This window comes from Bos javanicus, chromosome 16, assembly GCF_032452875.1.
Source record: "Bos javanicus breed banteng chromosome 16, ARS-OSU_banteng_1.0, whole genome shotgun sequence".
NCBI lineage: Eukaryota > Metazoa > Chordata > Mammalia > Artiodactyla > Bovidae > Bos > Bos javanicus.
In genome coordinates, this window is record NC_083883.1 from 29,529,232 (window position 1) to 29,546,959 (window position 17,728).

At 49.1% G+C, this 17,728-nt stretch overlaps 1 protein-coding gene across 5 annotated transcripts in view; it reads left to right on the plus strand.

Moving 5' to 3' along the window:
• Positions 1-595: 595 nt before the first annotated feature.
• Positions 596-17,728, plus strand: part of EPHX1 (epoxide hydrolase 1) — a 37,585-nt gene continuing 20,452 nt past the window's right edge. Inside the window, exon 1 of one of the 5 annotated variants that reach the window (XM_061382389.1) lies at positions 596-724. The gene's annotated coding sequence lies outside the window, so the exon portion shown is untranslated. Of the gene's footprint in view, positions 725-814; positions 898-17,090; positions 17,253-17,728 lie in introns of those variants that run through there. The other 4 variants (XM_061382390.1, XM_061382391.1, XM_061382388.1 and 1 more) reach the window with 4 other exon arrangements.

Genomic DNA, 17,728 nt, shown 5'->3' on the forward strand with positions numbered 1-17,728 from the left:
TTTAGTGTACTGACAGAGTTATGGTGATACAGTCATCACCAATATCTAATTTTAGGATGTTTTCATCATCACTGAGTTTGAAGGGTAACAAATTTGAGTCCCTTGGTAAAATGGCCAGAGGCAGAGCTTCTGTTTGAAAGATTTGGTGAGGGATGGAGGAATCTCACAGACTGCAAGTTTTGAAGGAGTACAGAGATGTCAGAGACTGCAGGGATGAGATCAGGCTTCACTAGGAAGGTGTGGGATTAAAGAACAGTAGGATTTCATATTTGGATGCAGGAGAGCATCCTTTCCAGGAATACTACATAAGCAAAGGTTTGGAGAGGAAACTGAGTTGAGTGTTTTTATTAGCCAGGAACGAGCTACTCTCCAAGCGTCGAGCTCCACTTTGTAGATGGCAGTCCTCACCATGAAGACCTCTTTGTGCGGGTTCAAATTTCACTCAGACCAGTGTTTCTCCGTCTGTGTGTTGAAAGACAGGTTTGTTTGCTTTAAAATTTCCCAATCTGTCCTGGACACAACACACGTGTAAAATACAATAACAATGAACTGGTAAAAATATGAAACAAGTTATACAAGGCTGAAGCTTGAGTTTGTTGATTGATTGATTCAGTTGAGTTCCTAAGAACTTCGGCACCATTTCTGACCGCGGGCCGCACTTTGAGAGCCCTCTTCCAAAGCAGAGGCGGGCTTAGGAAGGTGCAGAGTCAACCGGGTGGCCCAGGTAACAGGGGCGGAGCGGGACTGAACCCCGGTGGCCCGGCCCGCCCGCTGAGGGGCCGAGCCCGGGCGGGGTCAGCGCAGGGTAGTCAGGGGACACGCGAATCGGGAGCAGAGGAACCCGGAGAGCCGGAGCCAGAGGGACGGCCAAGCCCAGGAGCCAGGGAACCGACGACCGTAAGCGCTCCGGGGCGTCGTGCGCAGTTTCCCCGGGCCCGGGCGCTCCCAGGGTGCAGGGGCACAACGCGATCCCGAGGGCTGGGGGACGCTGGCGGCGGGCGCCGTACAGCCAGGGCTGCGGGGAGACTTTGACACAGGCCTCCGCCGCCGCCCCTGCCCCGCCGCCCGCAGCTGGATCCCGACCGAGGCCTCGCCGCGTGCGGTCCGCAGGCGCTCGGGATTCCGGGAGGAGGCCCGCACGCGCTCTGCCAACCGACTCGGGAGTTGGGGACGGGGGAGCGCAGAGGCGGCCCCCTTGCCTGGCTGTCCCGGGGAGTACAGCTTCCAGGGGGCGTCTGGCTCATGCAGTGAAACTGCACTTTTTTGTCACCAGAGTCCTAAACAGACCTCAAGTCTTTTGGCTGAGATGTCCTCTCTCACCATCTCTAACCGCGGTCCCACTTTTTCTCTCCCACTCCTGGCTCTAATCTCTGGAGAGAGGGCCAACCCCGCCCAGCTCAGCGCCCAGGCGAGGAAACTTGGGTCCGGGAAAAAGTTCACCATGCAGTAGGAGCCTAGGGATGTGACCAGTCTAGGGGCAGCAGAGACCCGATCCTCCTGCAAGCCTCCCTCTCCGGAGGGATGCTGGGGAACTTAGCCTATGGCCCCTCACCTGCCCGGCCCTTCTGAAGCTTTCGGGGTGCCGGCGCGGGCTCTGACGATGTTGTGACTCTGATTTTGATTTCTATTAAAGCGGCGCTCACACCCCGTTCACTCTCCTCTACTATATAAACTTCCGGCTCCACAAAGCCGGGGGATTTGGGCCCCTGACGCAGGGATGGGCAGACAGCCCTCTCTTAGCCCTGTCCCCGCCCCGCGAGCTCTGTACAGAGAATAGGGGTGAAAGGTAAGGGGGGGACCTCTGCATTCGGCACCTCAGCACCCAGTACATCGGATGTATGAGCTGTTGCGGGAAATTGTTGAGAACATTGGGATTTATGCCTGTTTTAGTGCCACTCTGCAGACTCCTCTGAATTTAGTGTTAAAAGTGTTAAAAGTTAACACTTGAAAGAAGTGGCCGAAGTCTGGAAAGTAACACTGTCTTCTGGTGTGGTGGTTGCGTCCTTCTGGGAGTAGGGGCTTGAGGACCTTGTGGTGGTCTTTCACTAGCCCTAGTCGGTCTGATTTAGCAAGAAACTCTGGGCTTCCCCAGTGGGTCAGGGGTAAAGAATCTGCCTGCAGTGCAGGGGACACGGGAGATGTATGTTGTATCCCTGGGTTGGAATATCCCCTGGAGAAGGGCATGGCAACTCCCTCCACTATTCTTGCCTGGAGAATTCCATGGATAGAGGAGCCTGGTGGGCTATAGTCCATAGGATCTCAAAGAGTTGAAACGATGGAAGTGACTTAGCACAGCACGGAGAGGGTTCAGCAGTTTCTCTTTCCCAAATGTCCGCACCTAGAAGGGCTTTGTGTTGGCTTCTTCATGTTTCCCGAGCAAATCCAGAGGACTGACCATGTGTGCAGGCTCTGCCCTGGGCACAGGGGCTCAGTAGGGAACATGTCTTCATAGAGTCTATAGTTTTGTTGGGGGAAAGATGGACAATATACAAAATAAATTTGTAAAATATAAAGTATGTTAGAAAGCCATGTGTGCCAGGGAGAAAAACAAAGCAGTGAAGAAAGAAGTGGGGGGTGGGGTGGGGGAAGGTGGAATGAGGGAGTGGCAGGCCGCTCTCTGGAGTGATGGCACACCAGGTCAAGTAAGTGCAAAGGCCCCATACCAGGCATGTGCCTGGCATGGGTGAACTTTATGTCTGTTTGCTGAGTGTGGGCCAAGCTGCCACCCATGTCCTTTGGTGTGAGTAATCTACTGGATAAACTGAACTGGCCCAGCCTGAGAACAAGAGGCTCTCCCCCCTCCAGTTCCAAGAAAAAGAAAGTCTTCCATGGAAAATAACTGTTCAGCAAGGCAGCCAGGATGAACTTCAACACCATCTGCTCCAACCCACATGCTCCCTATATGATCCCACCTGCCTCCCAGCTATGCCTTAAGCACCCTGGCTGGTACAGACTTACGGGAGTGGGAGGTCTGTGGGAAGTGACGTATTAGGGGATCTTTGGGCGGAGGGACCCTTAGCGAAAGGGCATCAGATCATTGGAGGAAATGGAATGCCTCCCCTAGCCCCCTCCTGTGGTGTCATTGTTCGAGTCTGAGGTCTAAATCAGCACTAGCTGGAGGTCACAAGGAGCCCCCGTGTTATCACTGCACGGTGACCCACCCATGGACATAACCCAGTATGCCCAGACTTGGTCTTTGCTGACTTGAATCTTGACTTTGTTCCCAGCATCCTATCCTGGCCCAGACATGAAAAGGGAGGGGCTGCCCAGGTTCTAGTTCTCCATCCTTGAGCTGAGATATTCAAAGATATGAGACACAACTGGGCTTAAAAAAACAAGGCAGGGCTCAGTATGTGCTGCTCACTGCTGCCGAAGAAAGAGCTCAGAGCAGACCCACTTGGGCTGGAGTGGGCAAAGAGCAAGCCTGTGGTGACTTGAGGGGCCTCTAGGATCCCATGCTCAAACCCCACCTCTGATCAAACCCTACATCCCGTCATGAGTGATTCATTCCTTTGAGAGGTAATACAGTGATGTGGAAGAGAACTGGCTAGAAAGAAGATCCAGCTGGTGTCCCAACTCTGCCAGTCGGGTCCCCTCTGTGGACCTCATCCATGAAATGAGGTTGGACTTTATAATGTGCAAAGCCTCTTACAGCTGTATTATGTGATGATTTTGTGCATAAGAATCCAAAGGGATCTTCAGAAAAGGAAATAGGTTAGTGGGGAATGGTCAGCTTTGAGGGGCTGGGGTGCACCTGCAGCCCATGCCAGGCCCACTGAGGGCAATGTGAAATGGAGTGAAGGGCCATGCCTGGGGTGTGGGCCCAGCACAAAACCCCAGGGAGAGGTTGAGGGCCAAGGGTTAAGGCAGAAGGATCACTTCCCAGCCCAGCTGGCCCCGTGGATTACCTGTGGGCTGCCTATGGGGGGCTCTTGGCCCGGACTCTAGGAGCAGAGGATCCAGGGGCTGTGTGGTCAGGTAGGGAGGTTGCAGCAGGGAGAAGGCACCCCAGAAGTTCACCCTAAAGGGAACTGAAACTTTGCCAAGGAGCCAGCTGCCTCCACCTCCCTCCCTGACGGGGGAGTGCTGGACACTCCCTTGTCAAGGGGACAGCTGTGCAGTCCTGCCCTTCCTTGCACACTGTATTACTGAACAGGCGATTATACAAACCAAGTTCAAACTGAAACAGTCTCTTCTGCCATCAAGGGTAGATAGCTGGCCCTCCGTAACCCTGGGTTTTGAGGCCATGGATGTGGAATCTGCCAAGACAGTGGGCTGACTGTATGCCACCATTTTATATAAGGGACCTGAGCATCCATGGATTTTGGTATTTGGAGGTCCTGGAACCCGTCCCCCATGGACACTGAAGAAAAACTCTGTTTACATTCCTGAGGGAGGCTTATCCTTTGTCACCAGAGAGCAGCTATTTTCACTCTCTAAAGTCTAGCCTGAGAGCATATCTCCAGGCAGGCTCCAGGACCTGCAGGGGAGTCTTCCTGTCCACTGGACCCCATTGTCTGTGTCTTGACTTTGCCGTCAGATAGCGGACACTGTTGTCACAAGGAGCCAGTTGAGGGCACAGTCCAGCTACTACAAAGCCACGTCTGCTAAACTCTCCATCGCCCGACTGAAAGTGATTGCATTATGGGGGGAAAAAATACTCCTCTGTTTGGGGAGTTTAAGGACTTTCCGGAGGATTCCATAGCTAACCCACAAATGGAGACCATGGGGCTTGTCCCAAGTCAGGAGCAGGAGTTTTGGCTGCCTTTAACATTTGGGAAGATTCATAAACAGACTGCATTAAAATGCAGTTTTGGCACTTACAAGCTGGGTTAACTTGTGCAAACTATTTAACTTGTTGAAGCTTCATTTTTAAATCTCTTTAAAACAGAAAAACAAAACTATTAACATGCCTTACTTCTCGGGGTTATTGTAGAACATGAGGTGTTGTGCTTAGAGTCTTCCCACCCCCATGGCCCAGTCCAGGGCTTCGTCCAGGGAGGTGGTGGCACCCAGACACATAGCGATATTCTGGAAGGGTTCTGAGCGCCCCTATCCCCTGTGGGCCCATCGGGCTGGCTCTAGCTGGGCTGTGGTCTGCAGTGTGAGCCTTGAGGGCAGTGGGAAGCTGATCAGGAGCAAACGGGAGGCCAGCTGCCTCGGGCTCAGAGACCCCTACTGTGCTCCTCACTGGCCGGACCTGGGACTCCACCCTTCCCCGAGGACCACCACCTCGGGATGTCCACCAGCAGCTCAACCTGGGGCTTGGCTTTTCCTGCGGAATGAGTGACCTTTGCGATCCTGGGTGCAGCTTTCCGGTTGTATCACTCTTGTCAGGACTGGAGAGACTTGGACCTTTTGGAAAGTAAGAGAAGCACAGGTCCCAGTGCCACGCTCCATGATTAACACCATGCGTGCCAAGGGCTCAGGGAAGTCTGACTCTCTTACCAGCTTTTTGGGGGAAAATGGACGGCCTTTTCCGCTTTCCAGTTTTCTCCCTGTGAACCAAGTTGTCCCTGTGAGAAGGCAGGAGCAGGCAGCCTGGTTGCCAGCTGCAGGGAACAGCTGCCCTCACCCTGCCCCCTTCCCACAGGCAGGTCTCAGGGTCACGGTGATACTGTCAAGATGGAACATCTTAATTTCTTTGGTTGAACGCCATTTTTAGCTTTTGTATTTCTTTTTGCAACCTAGACACTTCCACAAGCAGACTGACCCCACCAAGACAGCAGCAACACAGAATATTCCTCTAAACTCCAACCTGAGTCCTTAGGGCTGCAGTACGTGAGCACAGGGACGCCTTTCCGTGCATTTTAGACAAGGGAGCCAGCTCAGGTGACCGTGCTGTGGCCCAGCCTGCGGTGCTATCCTGTTACACACTACTGAGGAAGCTCCCAGAGCCGGAGCACACTGCTGAGAAAAGCCACTCTGGGGATGGGAGGGAGGGGAGAGAGTGTGGTTAATGGTGGGAAGGAAATCCAACAGGTGTATTATATGTCCCACGCCTATTATCTCCTGAATAGGAGTCTTTCTCTCCTCAAACAGAAAATGCCACGTATTGAAATGCCAGGAAGGTAATGCTTTTGCCTCATAGGCAATGAACTGTGTTCCACTTGGGTTTTTCCTTTGGTGATTTAGAACCAATGGACAACTTTACAGGTCTTATTTTAATTGGCAAACTTGAGATGGAAAGGGTTCAAATAAAACTCCCCGAGCGTGAGCATGTGCACCCTGTAGGGTAGAGAGAGGGTCTACTCCCCACTTGTGTTGCTTAACTAAAAGTCTGGGCTGAAGGTTGAGCGAGTGAGTTTGTGGCCACGCCTGCTCCAGGGGTGTTTAAAATCTGTGGAGGTCGCTGTCTCCTCCCTGGAGGTGCTCTGAGCCAGCCAGCTCACGGCATGGCCCCCCTTCACCGTTCCAGACTCTTCCTGTCAGATGCTGAGGCTGCCCCTTCCTTATCCCAGGCTGAATCCTCCTGCCAATGCAGGAGATGCAGCTTCAATCCCTGGTCCAGGAATATCCCCTGGAGAAGGAAATGGCAGCCCACTCTGGTATTCTTGCTGGGACAGTTCCAAGGACCAAAGAGCCGGGTGGTCTACAGTCCATGGGGTCGCAAAGAGTCGAACACAATTGAGCGATTAAACAACAACAACAACATATCCACCTTGGAGCCCACTGCTCTTCCCTCTTACAAAGAAACCTCCTTAACTTCCCACCTTTGTTCAGGTAGCACTTCCTCAGAGAAGGTTCCCTCAGCTTCAGGCTAGGTCTGTCTCCCCCACCTTCGTGTTCCCAGGATCTAAAAACAAAAAGTGAATGCCCTTTTTGTTTTCAGTCAAAAATTCCCTCTGTGGCCACTTTACCTTTGTTCGCTCAGTAGGAGATGTACTTTATTCTGCCCACCTTGCAGACAGGGAGACTGAGGCATGGAGGAATGAAGTCACTGGCCTAAGGTTACCTGGCCTATGGCTGGCAAGTGGTAGAGCCAGGATTCAAAGCAGGCCGTTAGTACCTGACCACCAGCCGAGCTGGCACCCTACTCCACGATTTTCATCAGATCAGTGGTCACTAATTGTATTCTTCCTGTTATCTATTCAGGTGTGTGTATGCGTATATAGCTGGGGGCAGAGGGCAGGGTGACTCTCAAGGGCAGACAGGGATGTCTTCCTTCCCTCAGGACCCAGAACAGGGGCTGCCCCATCAGAAGGCTGCCCCCCACACTGTTTACACTTTTTTATGTCCCTTTGTTTTTGCCTATAAACTACTTTTTCCTTTCTCCCGGATTCCGGCTCCAGGCTGCTCTCGCAGTTTTGGCTCCAGGTCTTTCAGGGAGATAAACACAGCCCTCACCCTACTGCAGAAGATTCTAATCAGCCCAACCCAGATGACCTTATCCTTGGACACCATCCACCTGGGGCCTTGCCGGCCACTGCGGTTCAGGGAGAGGGCTGTGAGTGGAGAGGCTGGTCACGTGCTGGGCTGTGCAGGGTCGGGGAGGCGCCCGCACCCAGGGTTTTCCTCCACCTACCCTGGGCCTGAGTGCTCTCTGCCACATTGAGTGTCATGGTTGGGGAGCCCCAGGAGCCCCAGATGTGGCCGTCTGTTGGCCTGCGTTTGAGGAAGAACGTTCAAGGTTTGTGTTGGCAGGCCAGCCTGAAGTGGAGGGGAGGCTATCTGTTTTCCCCGTTCTGCAGGCTGTGCCTACCCCCAGAGGAGCAGCAAGTCTGGTAGGGCGGGGAGGGGCCAAGCCTGCCGAAGCACACCGATCCCCAGCCCCACCTTTCTCTGGCCCGGAGTCTGGGGGCCCACAGCGTACCTCTCTGCCACGCCATTGTTGGCCAGTGGCTGGCTTCTCCCAGAAGGAGCGTGAGGTTCTCATGTCTGAATCCCTATCAGGAAGACTTCGGATGACAGGGTGGATGGAGGAATTCCCAGATGGAGGCCAGAGCTGGGCCTTCTCCACGGGCTCAGGGCTGTGGCCACCTTCTCGGCCTCTTCTGGCCGAAGGGCAGGTACATGGTGAGCGCTGATTTGGAGTTAGCTGGTAGCTTTCTATAGTTTAGGGAGCATTTTCCAATTGTGAGGTTCTCACCACCTGCCTGGGTTTGAGGAAGGAGAGTCTCCAGTTCAGGCTGTGCCCCTCCCCACTGTGTTCCCCACTGTGATCCTCAGGCTGATCCTCACCCTCTAGATCTCAATCTGGATTCCAGCTTGTGCTGCATCCAGCCTGGCATTTCTCACCATGTATGCTGCATAGAAGTTAATAAGCAGGGTGACAACATATAGCCTTGACATACTCCTTTCCCAATTTGGAACCAGTCCGTTGTTCCATGTCCAGTTCTAACTGTTGCTTCTTGACCTGCATACAGGTTTCTCAGGAGGCAGATAAGGTGGTCTGGTAGGCCCATCTCTTTCAGAATTTTCCACAATTTGATATGATCCATACTGTCCAAAGCTTTAGCGTAGTCAATGAAGCAGAAGTAGATGTTTTTCTGGAATTCTCTTGCTTTTTCCATGATCCACTGGATGTTGGCAATTTGATCTCTGGTTCCTCTGCCTTTTCTAAACCCAGCTTATACGTCTGGAAGCTCTTGGTTAATGTACTGTTGAAGCCTGAAAGCGAAAAGTCGCTCATTGTTGTCAACTCTTTTGAGACCCCATGGACTATATAGTCCATTGGATTCTCCAGGCCAGAATACTGGATTAGGTAGCCTTTCCCTTCTCCAGGTGATCTTCCCAACCTAGGGATCAAACCCAGGTCTCCTGCATTGCAGACAAATTCTTTACCAGCTGAGCCACCAGGGAAGCCCAGTTGAAGCCTAGCTTGAAAGATTTTGAGCATGACCTTGCTAGCGTGTGAAACGAGTGCAATTGTGCAGTAGTTTGAACATTCTTCGGCATTGCCCTTCTTTGGGTTTGGAATGATAAGTGACCTTTTCCAGTTTTGTCCCCAAAGTAGCAGAAAGCTATTTAGGAGTTTTAACAGGGGCATGGTAGAGTCAGGTTTGAGTTTCCGGAAGATCGCTCTGGCTGCAGAGCACTCTGGAGGAGGCAGAGCAGGGGTGAGTGGACCCAGCTGTAGTCCAGGGAGAGAGGGGCACCACCTAGGCACGCGGGCGGGCTGGCGGTGGTGGAGGTGGGTTTGTGATATAATTGGGAGGTGGAGCTTCCGGAACTCGCCTATAGATGGGATGTGGATGAAATGGAGGATGGGGGGTTTCAAGGCCATCGCCTGGGTTTTTGGCAGTTAGAAGTAGATACTTCCAGCTACAGGGAGAGGGGACCACAGAAGAAGACAAAGTTTCAGGAGACAAGTGCAACCTCAGATGCATTGGAGGAGGTTTTGAGACATTGGAGAACTGTCAAGTTGGCAGGTGGGTGCCTGAGTCTGTTGCCCAGGGTAGGTCTGGGTTAGAGATTCACGTGTGTGTCTTCTCTCCAGAGGAGGCAGTGGGAACTACATGCCCAGAAAGGACAGCCCCATTTGGACACCAGTTCTCCCACAGCCCAGTCAGATTTCTTTACCCCATTTCATGTTTGCCAGGCCCCCAGCTCTCAGATGCCCGTGGGTTTCCAGGTTTCCAGACTCACCTTTGTCTCAAGGGCTTCCTGGCCACTGGGAAGTCACACCAGCCAGTTTGTGCAGCTCTGGTGCTGTGAGGTGTCTGACTCACTCTTGGAGCAGGATCACAGGGAAGAGTCACTCTTGCGGTCTTCTATACTTTAGAAAATGTATGATTATTTTATTTGGGGGCAGATAGTTCATGTGTATGGTAAAAAAAGTTTTTCTAGACACACAGAAGTTTATTCAGTGCAAGTGTTTCCTCCTTGCCCGAGGCCACTGTCACCAGCGTCTGCGTGAATCTGGCAGTCTCCACATTTTACTGTGTGTGTCCTTTGGTCCACACCAATGTCACCCGGTAATCGTACACACTTTTTTGTACCCTACTTTTTTCACATAGCCATCATGGAGATCTTTTCGTATTAGCATATAGATTTACCTTCTGCACATATTCGCTGTATGAATGTCACAGAGTATTTCACGGTCCCGGAAGATGAATATTTATATTGTTTCGGTCTTCTGCTTTTACAAAAAAAAAAAAAAAAGCTGTAGTGAATATTTTTGTACATATGGCATTTTACTTAAACATAAACTCAGTATTTTGGAGGCAGAAATTCCTAGAACTAGAATTGCTGAGTCAAAGGTCATTTGTATCTTACATCCTGACAGGTATTACAAAATTGCTTCTCACCGAGGTTTTTATTTAAAGAAGGGTCTGAATAGTTGGAGTCAAGTGGGATAATATCCTTTCCTGTTCTCAAGAATGATGGCCCCATTCTTGACAACACCTCTTCGAGGAGCCACCTACTGTGTTATGTCTATCTTTTGAGAACATACCTTTCTGTGACTGGGGCAGCAGGGACATGTTTTTTATCATGTTCTATAGCATGGAAATTGTATATAGCACTGAAAATTTTGAAAACTGAGCATTTGTTCCTAAGAGTGTGCCCTGGAGGACTTGATATATTTTCTTTCCCCCCTGACTTTCTCAATAAGTTAGGATTACTTTAGGCTTTATATGATAGAAAACTCAAAATAACAACAGCTCGAACAATATAGAAGTTTATTTTTCTGTTATACAAAGGAAGTTTGGGAGTAAGTAATCCAGTGTTGGGCTGATGGTTCCATGATGACTTCCGTCTTTCCCCATCATCTCTGATTTCCATCCTCAAGATCACTTCATGGTCCAAAATGGCTACCGGAGTCCAACCATCGTGTCTGTGTCCCAGGGAGCGTGAAAAAGCAGGGGAAGGGCAGAATGTGCAGCTTTCCAGCTGAGTCAGAGCTCTCTACATAGTCTTCACACACATACAAGACCAGTGTACCCTTGCACAGGTTGTTCACTGGACAAGGAAACCATTCATATCATAGTCATCATGGATCTGTATTTTTATTTCCAAGTGCTTTCTAGCAGATGGCAGTGAGGTGTCCTGTAACAAAAGCAGTATATGGGGTTCATTTTCTGACAGTATTTTGAGGAATGGATGTCTTTCCCTAATTCACACGAAGGTTCTGTCTGGATCACAGATGGCTCTGCCTCAAACACACTTCCAGCTCTTCGTTAGCACCTAATCACCCTGTCATACTGAAAGCCAAGAAATGTAGTGTTTAGCCGGGCTTCTCTGACTAAAATAAAAATTTCAGTGCTGAGAAGGAAGAGGAAAACATAGCTGGCAGTCTGCCACAATATCTCAATCTGGGAGCATGTCTGCTGGAGCAGCCAAATCACTAAGGGCAACTGGGGTGGAATGCTGGGTTTGAATAATCTCCTGCCCTGGCCACCTTTTTCTCACACAACCATGAAAGACTCACCTCCCAAGTATATTTCCTTCCCTTGATCCCCTTGAGATCTAATTCACAGAAGGGTCCTCTGAACTGCAAACACGATTTCTAAGTTAAAACTCCTGAGTCAGCTTCATCATGATGAAGTAACAATTTATAAAAGAGATAAAATAGGGACTCCTTTCAGTTAATACAGGAAGAAGTTAAATGACTGCCCTCCAAAGCTTGTAATCAACTCTTACACTGAACATGGATGTAGATTATTGTGGATCTTTGCTTATACCATGCACTTTCTTACTTTCATGTCTTTGCACATGCTCTCTCTCTGTTTTTACTTGTGGATTTTTAAATGCTCAATGAATTTATTTATTTATTTATCCTCACTGGATCTTAGTTGCAGTACACAGGATCTTGAGTTGTGGTATGTGGGATTTAGTTCCCTGACCAGGGAATGAACCTGGGCCCCCTACATTAAAAATGCAGAGTCTTAGTCACTGGACCACCAGGGAAGTCCTTGTACACGCTCTCTTTTCTCCCTGGATGTATCTCTATTCCGCCATTATTTTCTGTCTGGTAAACTCCTATTCATCCCTAAAAACCCTACTCCATGAAGCCTTTGTGGCCGGCTTACCACTCTTACCTTTGTACACTTCTCTTCCATCTGTGTAGATATTATTGTATCTATCATTCGAGGGATGTCATTTGTTCATTTGTTTGTCCTTCTAGGGCATGAACTTCAGCAGGCACAAGACTATGTCTTGTTCCTTGTGCCTGCAAAGAAGCCAGCTCATCATCACAGGCAGTGTTTGCTAAACCGCCCTTTGATCCAAAAGCAAGTTTATACTTGCTTTTCCAAGGCACCAATCCAGCTCTCTTATTTTCTTCAAAAGAGCAAAATGACTTCTTGATACTTTATACATTCCAACTGCAAACAGAGTTTTCTTTTGAACTTTTAGCATCAATCTCATAGTGAACTTGTTTGTTTTAAAAGTGGTGTTTCTGCCCCAAGCATAACAGAAATACTTTACATTCAGTAAAATTCTTAGCTCGAGTTTCCTTTTAACAATGCTAAAGAGAACTAAGCGCTGCTTTTACTTAATCTCCTATATTTAAAATTGTCCTTTGCAAGTCAAACCCAGAAAAACAAAAGAAAAGTGAAATAATAAATTGCTCTGTTTGTATCTTTTAGGGGTAAAGATCACTATATTGTGCAGTTGACTGTTTCAGCTTGAACTAATTCCTGATTTTTTCCCCAAGTTTCATAAGCACATGCTCAAACCTTCGATACAGAATTTGGAGACTTAAGTTGCATACAATCCCATTTCTTATCAGAGTAGTCAATTGTTGTTCAGATTTCCTTCTAAGTTCAATATCTTAGAAATAAATGACCACCATCTTCCAGTTATTGTGTCTTTAAAAATATCTGGCTGCTTTGCAACAAAAACTACCTTTTCCTTCTGAGGCCAACTAATCATTTTTTAAGGAAGGGTACTGTGGCTCCAAGGGGAAAAAATGTTTTCATTCTGAAAGGCTCCTCACTTGCCCAATTCTTTCAGCAAAGTATTTTGCCAGTATTCTGGAAAAGTGCATTACAAACAAAACAAAACAACAACCTAGTTAGATTAAATATATATTTGGAAGCTTTGGAGTAAATGAATTAACCTCCAATTTCAGATGCTAGCATAATAAAGCAGAGACTCTCGTTTCATGGTGTATTACTTCTGAATTTTTCATAGTGTCTCCTAAATATTGATGTTTTTATGTGGATAGAATATTTTCTACACCAGCAGGAGCTGACCACACAGATGAGATAAATATAGCTTTCCTTGGAAACAGGAAGCCTTAGTAAACAGAATTCTGCACCCTAATGTAACTTCTCAGAACAGAAAAGAATGGGGCCTATCCCCCAGAGACATCTATTGCAAAACACTAGTAGCCAAGATGTATATAACCTTGTACTTTCCTTAACCTTCAAGTTTGTCTTCAGTGAGAGGAGGCCAGTAGATGAACACGCCATGCACTCTCCTGCTCCCAGTCTCCTTATGCAAGTCTTTGGCAGGGTCCTAGGCCTGTCATCTAATAGGGATAGGGACAGTGGTCCTCTGGGGTCTCTTGAGGCATGAAAATTCCACATAGTGATAAGAGCACATATTTGTGGAGTACCTGCTTTGAGCCTGTGAAGTTGGCACGATCCTCATTTTACAGACGAGACCACAGACACTCCCTGGTGACTCAGTTGGTAAAGAATCTACCTGTAATGCAGGAGACCACCTGCAATATATATGAGACCTGGGTTCGATCCCTGGATTGGGAAGATTCCTTGGAGAAGGAAACAGCAACCCCACCAGTATTCTTGCCTGGGAAATCCTTTGGACAGAGGAGCCTGGTGGGCTATAGTCCATGAGGTCCCAAAGTTGGACACGACTTTGCAACTAAACCACCACCCCCACCACAGACTCTCAGGGCGGTTTGGTAAGTTGGCCAAAGCCCTTCAGTTGGTAAATGGCAGAGCTGGACTTTGAATTACTTAAACAAGGAAGCACGCCAGAAGATCCCTTATTGTAAACTCCAAAATGTTCCAGTTCTTAAAGGTAGTCCGGGTTGCTGTTGGAGGCAAGGGGGTTCCCATGGAATGAAGGTTCTGCAAGAAAGCCAGGCTGGCTCCTCACATGGGAACACCATAGTGGGCCACTGGGCCTCCCTAAACTCACAAGGTGTTTGCATTTTCCTTGATGTTATGGTAGGACTGGGCGACACTTTGTTCCCAGGGACCCAGTGACTAGGTCTGCCCTCTAATGTCCCACCTTCTTCCAGGAATCAAGCTACCAGTGGCTGATTTCTGAGTCAGTAAGTCTTACTGAGTAAAGAAAGCTCGGGTTGGGGTGCCACATTTGAGGGGTGGCATATAGGCTATGGGGAGGCCTGTGACCATGGCCACCCCAGACTCATTAGAGGGCATCCTGGGGGTGACTCCTCAGTGTACTGCTGAACTGCATCAATGAAGTTGCCCAAGTCTTGCTCTTCAAGCCTTTCTTTTCTAGACCTGTCTATACACTGCACTCACTGGAGAGTTTACCATATAATGCTTGAGTCCAAAGAAAAGCACCTTGCTAAAGTCTCTTATTATAGATCAGTTTTGCTTGTCTTTGTTCTCTATACAAACGGAGTCACATGGTGAGTTCTCTTTTGTGTCTGGCATCTTGGCCCAGCGCTGCTTGTGGGACAGATCCATGTCACTGTGTGTAATTATAGATTATTTGTTCTCCTTGTAGGGTGTTCCACTGTATCAGTAGACCCTTAACTGCAGTGGGAGGACATTTGGATTATTTCTAGTTTTGGCTTATACACGTCAGACCTGGATCATGTGGCCATGAACATTCTAGGTTGTGATTTTTGTCAAGCACGTGAACACATGTAGACACATTTTGGTTGGATCTATGCTTAGGAGTGAATTGCTGAGTCATAGAGTTGGTATCTGCCCAGTTTTAGTAGATTCTGCTAAACAGTCTTCCAGAGTGACTGTATGAGTCTCTTGTTACATGTTTTTACAGTGATGAACAATTCTTCTTATTTATTTTTTTATATTTATTTATCTGGCTGCATCAGGTCTTAGTTGCAGCACTCAGGATCTTTTGTTGCTGTGCACCAATTCTCTAGTTGTGTGGTGTGGCTCCAGAACACATGGGCTCAGTAACTATGGCTTAGTTGCTCCGAGGCATGTAGGATCTTAGTTCCACAACCAAGGATTGAACCTTTGTTTCCTGCATTGCAAGATGGATTCTTAACCACTGGACCACCAGGGAATTCCCTCCTGTTACATTTTAATTCATCCTAGTTTCTCTCCTAGGACTGTTACCTCAATTCCAATTTTGATGGGACCCTCCACCTACCCTTCCATCTTAAAGGTCAATGTCTTATCTGTGTCCAGTCATCGGACTGAGGCCCACCAGCCAGAAGTGGGCCTGAAACCCCAAACCCCCCAGCTTCAAGTGTGTGCTTGCACTGACTTGGAGGGGACAGAAGAAAAAAAAGCTGGAGGCTGAGGGAAGATAGGAAAGATTCCTGCAAGGAAGGTGACTTGGTCGGTATGGCAACATTGCCCCAGCTTCTTTCCAAGCTTTCTGAGGTCCCACTGCCCCCAAAGTTGCAGACTGTAAGAAGGAGAGGTTATGGAATTTCTCCCCACCAGGAAAAGAAAGTTGGTAAAACATGAGAGTTTGGCTGCTGAGACTTTCACTGGCCTGGCTGGGGGGCGGCAGGGTCCTCTGGAGCTGTTACATTTAGTTCAAATTTCTGCTGGGATCTTGGACTCTGTGGATGTGGAGTCATGGTTCCACCCTTCCCCATAACCAGGAGGGTACTTGGATCCAGCTTTCTGCATGGGACTAGTTTACCAGTCTGTGCACAGAGAGAGGCTCTGCGATGCTCACCTGTTACCTTCGAGATGATATTTTCTCTTTGCCTCTTGATTCTGTAGAAGGGTCACAGTCCTTCCTACCTTGGTCAGACCCAAGTGTTTATTCAGTAACTGTTGGGATTCCTGCATCTGCCAGAACTGGGCTCAGTCTTCACTGGGATACCTTGGGGAGCAAGACAGACGGCCAGCCTTCTTCGAGTATATAATCCAGTCTAGAGCAGGGGTTCTCAAAGTGTGGTCCATGAACCATGAGCAGTAGCACTGCTTGGGAATTAGTTAGAAATGTAGATTCTTTGGCCATACCCGAGATCCCTTGAATCCCTTGAACAAGCTCCTCAGATGATCCAACAATACTGAAGTTGAATCACTGACCCGTAGTGTGGCTTCTCCACTCTATTGAAGGCAATTTCTCCCCCAGGGAACACTTGGCAGTATCTGGAGACATGTAATGTCATCCCACATTGGGGAGGAGGTGGTATTACTGGCTAGAGGCCAGAGATGCTGTTACAATGCACAGGACTACTAAGAATTATCTGGTCCAAAATGTCAGTTATGCCAAGGTTGAGAAACCTTGCCCTAGACCAGTTACAATAGATGGCAGGAGTACAGTGGTTCTTTTCTCCTTTCCCCCCCCCCCCCCCAGATGTGTTGCTCCCTGGCCACGTGGCTTTGGGTGAGTTATGGCCACCCCTGGATTCAGTTTCCCCAGCTATGAAGTGAAGGGGTTGGACTCAGGTTGCTGAGTTCCTCTTCAGCTTGTCTGTTCAATGGCTCCGAACTAGCGACTGGCCGGCCCAGGAAGCTGGAGTGATGCAGCCCTTCTCTTCCCCTGGAGGTGGAGGTTGGGGGATGGGATGGGAAGCTGTGTCACCTGCCTGGAGCCATCCCCTCCCCCAACCGAGGCTGCCACAGCCAGAGTGCAGTTGGCCTTGGATTTCCTGGTGAACAGTGCTTCTCTCCCTTGTGAGCGATGTTTCTTCAACCAGCCCCACCCCAAAGAGCCCGCTCTGGGGAGAAGAGCCATCAGCTGGCTCCACGCCATAGCCTGCTTTGTACAAGGAGCTGGGCAGGCAGAGTGGCGCCGTCTCTCCTGAGCCTCAGACTTCCACTTTCCTCATACTCTAAATAAAGCAGCAGCCCTGACTGGGGAGATCCGGAGGTCTGAGGGCAGCCGCAGCACTCCGAGACCCTCCACGCCCCTGGAAGTGAGCGTCTGTCTAGGGTTTCACTCACTGGCCTGGGAGCGTGGGGGTGGAGTTAAACCTAAGGATGGAGGGGTTGAATTCTGATTGGTCGGACTCATAGGCCCCGCCTCTTCTCGGAGTTCGCGGACCAACCACCTCCTTCCTTATGGAGCCGCAGCTCCAGTGCGCGGGGACGGGGAAGGTCTTGTTTATTATTATTTAATTTTGGGGGAAAAAAATATTCTGACCTGAGAGAGGCCTCCCTTGCAGTCGTGGCTCGCCTGTGCTCTGACTGGGACCCAAAGGGCAGGTATGAAGGCTTGAGGCTGGAAACAGATGCTGAGAGGAAATAAGATGGGGTGGGTAGGTCGGGGTGGCAGGAGAAACATACCCGGCGACAGACCGGGAATGAATGCTTTGGCTGCAGATTCTAATCCTCGAAAGAGCGATGTGATTTGGGGCAAGTGCCTGGTTCTTACCTTAAGTGATAAAGAAAGTTCAGTGAAATTTGGCTCCTTAGTGGGTGGATTTTTCACGGGCCATGGTTTATCATATCCCTTGAAAACCTACCAGCAGACAGTCAATGCCTGTTACACTGGGCTAACCTAGAGCGCCTTGCTTCATGTACATTTAATACCTGCTAATAAATAAAGGGTAGTTAATAGGTGGCAAATTAACATACTGCAGTTAAAACTTGCTTTGTAATCTGAGATCAATAGCACTAAAGCAATGTCCTTGAACCAAGAACTAATATTCTTATTATCTTAATTAAGGTGCAAGAGAAAG